This window comes from Schistocerca americana, unplaced genomic scaffold (assembly GCF_021461395.2).
Source record: "Schistocerca americana isolate TAMUIC-IGC-003095 unplaced genomic scaffold, iqSchAmer2.1 HiC_scaffold_562, whole genome shotgun sequence".
Lineage (NCBI taxonomy): Eukaryota > Metazoa > Arthropoda > Insecta > Orthoptera > Acrididae > Schistocerca > Schistocerca americana.
This window is the reverse complement of record NW_025726305.1, coordinates 10,001-15,000: the sequence shown is the minus strand read 5'-3', so window position 1 is coordinate 15,000 and position 5,000 is coordinate 10,001.

Genomic DNA, 5,000 nt, shown 5'->3' with positions numbered 1-5,000 from the left:
CATGTCGAGCGCACCGCAAAACATACCGCCATCTGTAGGTCTCCCGCAACATGACCTCCTGCAACGACGATACCGTCATCTATGAGACGCCAAGCCGACTAAGACAGCCATGGGCCCACAGTGCCCTTCTTTCGACCCCACCCACAAAGCCTGCATCCTCTGTCGACAACAGCACCCCAACGCCAGCGCCTCTGCCGCACGAAGTCGTGGACCGGCAATCACTCCACCTGCACCTGTTCGTGCCCCACCCCAACCGCCCAACTCGCAGCTCCAGCGGATGAACGGCGGACTTTGCTCGCACTCGCAATGTGCAATCCACCCCTATAACGTGCGTTTCATGAAGAGTTATGTCCAATATGCGACATTCCCGCTGTCCCTATACATGAGCTGCGAGCTGTACCACGTACGAGCTACAGACGCGAGCGCGTTGCTCTCTGTACGAATGCAGATGCTCAGCGGCAGCTAGGAGGCGCTCCATCCATGTCGGTACCGGTGAGCGTTGCACTCGCAGTCGCAAAAACGTACGGCAAGTATATTACTCGGAAGAGTCAATGACAGTCCAAGCCCCCCTGCGTGGGAAGAGTCTTCCTAGGCCATGACCCACCGGAAGGGCGCAGCGTCCCCCACCCCAGACATGTGACGTCACACTATCGGTATTGACGACTAGACTGATTCCTTATAATCATTTGCCATACACCGGTGGAAGCTGCCGAGACGAGTAACTACATAGCGGGCTCGCCGTGTCACTAATGTACAGAGATACAATAGTTTCGACTGGAACCGGATTAAACGTATACACGGCGCTGATTAGTAATAGATAGAGCCATCAGAATACAGATAATGTATACAACTGTCCGTATACATGCTGAAAGACTCTGCTCACAATCACACGTCAGCCAGACACTCTTATCACGCACTACTCTCTGCCTGTAACAGGCACACAGACAATATCTAAGCACCAGCATGGAACAACACCCAGTGCATCCTCTCTGCCACATTAGACAATCCACACTATCATAACCAGACCGGGAGGTCCACTCGGAAAACAGAATATCCCACCCTTCCGACAACCACCATTGCTCAGCTAAGCCACCAACACCCACACATGTCCTACACAGGGGTGCACCCAACATCACAATACTGCCTCCTGTCACACCACACAAACAATGGCACGAATGAAAGACACAGGTCTGCCACAAGCATGGAATCAGAGCGCCGCCTGTTATGAGCCAAAGGTGCACCCTGACGTGGCAAATCAGATGATGCCGCAGTCATTTACTTACGATAATCACAATCAACAAACCAGCCCCCCCCCCCCCCCCGAAAACACCTTTCCTTACAACAATGTGTGCCTTAACCTAACCCGTATTGTGCCTTAACCTAACCCGTATTGTGCCTTAACCTAACCCGTATTGTGCCTTAACCTAACCCATATTGCGCCTTAACCTAACCCATATTGCGCCTTAACCTAACCCATATTGCGCCTTAACCTAACCCATATTGCGCCTTAACCTAACCCATATTGTGCCTTAACCTAACCTATATTGTACCTTAACCTAACCCATATTGTACCTTAACCTAACCCATATTGTACCTTAACCTAACCTATATTGTACCTTAACCTAACCTATATTGTACCTTAACCTAACCTATATTGGGCCTTAACCTAACCTATATTGGGCCTTAACCTAACCTATATTGGGCCTTAACCTAACCTATATTGGGCCTTAACCTAACCTATATTGGGCCTTAACGTAACCCACGTTGCGCCTTAACCTAACCTATATTGTACCTTAACCTAACCCATATTGTACCTTAACCTAACCCATATTGTACCTTAACCTAACCTATATTGGGCCTTAACCTAACCTATATTGGGCCTTAACCTAACCTATATTGGGCCTTAACCTAACCTATATTGGGCCTTAACGTAACCCACGTTGCGCCTTAACGTAACCCACGTTGCACCTTAACGTAACCCACGTTGCGCCTTAACGTAACCCACGTTGCGCCTTAACGTAACCCACGTTGCGCCTTAACCTAACCCATATTGCGCCTTAACCTAACCCATATTGCGCCTTAACCTAACCCATATTGCGCCTTAACCTAACCCATATTGTACCTTAACCTAACCTATATTGTACCTTAACCTAACCTATATTGTACCTTAACCTAACCTATATTGGGCCTTAACCTAACCTATATTGGGCCTTAACCTAACCTATATTGGGCCTTAACCTAACCTATATTGGGCCTTAACCTAACCTATATTGGGCCTTAACGTAACCCACGTTGCGCCTTAACGTAACCCACGTTGCGCCTTAACGTAACCCACGTTGCGCCTTAACGTAACCCACGTTGCGCCTTAACGTAACCCACGTTGCGCCTTAACGTAACCCACGTTGCGCCTTAACCTAACCCATATTGCGCCTTAACCTAACCCATATTGCGCCTTACCCTAACCCATATTGCGCCTTAACCTAACCCATATTGTGCCTTAACCTAACCTATATTGTACCTTAACCTAACCCATATTGTACCTTAACCTAACCTATATTGTACCTTAACCTAACCTATATTGTACCTTAACCTAACCCATATTGCGCCTTAACCTAACCCATATTGCGCCTTAACCTAACCCATATTGCGCCTTAACCTAACCCATATTGCGCCTTAACCTAACCCATATTGCGCCTTAACCTAACCCATATTGCGCCTTAACCTAACCCATATTGCGCCTTAACCTAACCCATATTGCGCCTTAACCTAACCCATATTGCGCCTTAACCTAACCCATATTGTACCTTAACCTAACCCATATTGTACCTTAACCTAACCTATATTGTACCTTAACCTAACCTATATTGTACCTTAACCTAACCTATATTGTACCTTAACCTAACCTATATTGGGCCTTAACCTAACCTATATTGGGCCTTAACCTAACCTATATTGGGCCTTAACCTAACCTATATTGGGCCTTAACCTAACCTATATTGGGCCTTAACGTAACCCACGTTGCGCCTTAACGTAACCCACGTTGCGCCTTAACGTAACCCACGTTGCGCCTTAACGTAACCCACGTTGCGCCTTAACGTAACCCACGTTGCGCCTTAACGTAACCCACGTTGCGCCTTAACGTAACCCACGTTGCGCCTTAACCCAACACACGTTGCGCCTTAACCCAACACACGTTGGGCCTTAACCCAACACACGTTGGGCCTTAACCCAACACACGTTGGGCCTTAACCCAACACACGTTGGGCCTTAACCCAACACACGTTGGGCCTTAACCCAACACACGTTGGGCCTTAACCCAACACACGTTGGGCCTTAACCCAACACACGTTGGGCCTTAACCCAACACACGTTGGGCCTTAACCCAACACACGTTGGGCCTTAACCCAACACACGTTGGGCCTTAACCCAACACACGTTGGGCCTTAACCCAACACACGTTGGGCCTTAACCCAACACACGTTGGGCCTTAACCCAACACACGTTGGGCCTTAACCCAACACACGTTGGGCCTTAACCCAACACACGTTGGGCCTTAACCCAACACACGTTGGGCCTTAACCCAACACACGTTGGGCCTTAACCCAACACACGTTGGGCCTTAACCCAACACACGTTGGGCCTTAACCCAACACACGTTGGGCCTTAACCCAACACACGTTGGGCCTTAACCTGCTCTGTAATTGTCATACGACGCGTTAAATTAGTGTGGTGTTGCCTAACTGCAACCCCCGCAATATAGTTTGCTACTCGCACTGCCTGGTCCCCAGAGTATCGCTTCATGTTAAACACCTTGCAGCTATACACTGTAATGCGGATGGCAGCAGGACGTACATGCTCAATGCCCTTCGCAGTTGTTCATTGGCATTTGCATGGCGAAGCACAGCCTACGTTGTGGTACGGCGTGTGTCAACTGTCCGCTGATGTTGTACGTCCAAATCACACACTGTACTGCACATTGGTCCTCATGTACTGAATGATACATCGTGGTACATGTGTGACCGTACCACGACTGCGCCAACAACGGCGAACCATACGGTCCAAATATTGTGCACTCAGCTACGTGTCGTCTCCCTATAAGAGCTGGATTGCAGTATGGTATGCCGTGGATGGCGATCAGCATGAGCCGTCTGTTGATGTAGTGGCGCGTGTTGTCAGACGTAGTCGTCTCTTCTCACACACCGTGATAGCATGGTGCACTGCGTTCCACATCTGCGACATGCGACAGAGGCCGGTTGACAGTCGTTCGCGCAATGGACATCGCATACGTACGGGGGCCACCTTCCACGTGTTCGCGAAGCGTGCACATGTTGTTGCGTGTATGTGGGCAGACATAGTGTGTCGTGACACCTGACACAGGGATGCAACAATCGTTGAATTTGCAAATGGCGATGGACGTCTACGTTTGCTGGTGACGTTACGCAAATGAACAACTGGTAAACGGTTGTGGTGCGGTTGTTCTCGCTAGAGGTGAATCAGTGATGGCGACGATCGGTTGAGCTACCAACCGGTTGTTTCAGCGATACCCACCATGCCCACGAACGTGAATGGCATGTGGGTGTGAAGCGATACGCGGCGGTGGCTGAGTGGGACCGTCCCCGGCCGGTGAGGGGGGGCCTCCCGGCGTGCTGGCCGCGCGGTGCGTGGGCGCACGCGCTACAGCCGGCTGGTGGGGGCGGCCAGTGGCAGGCGCGCCGGCCGACGGAGGCGGCAGGCGGCGCAGCTGCGCGCCGGCGCACCCTGCACGCGGCGCCGTGCGGCCAAAGTAGGTCCTCGCGGGCCCGGTGCGAAGCGCGGTGGACATCTGCAGTGTGCTGGTCCGATTGAGGACTGTGTGCGCTGAGGATGCGCCGCCGCCCGGCGCTCGGCGCCGCGACGCCGTCTGCTGCTCGGTCGCCTCTGCGGTTCTCGCAGGTGGTTTGTATCGCAGCTGTGCGGACGTGTTGGCGCGTGCGCTGTGCTGGGAGAGTTCGCTTCGGCAC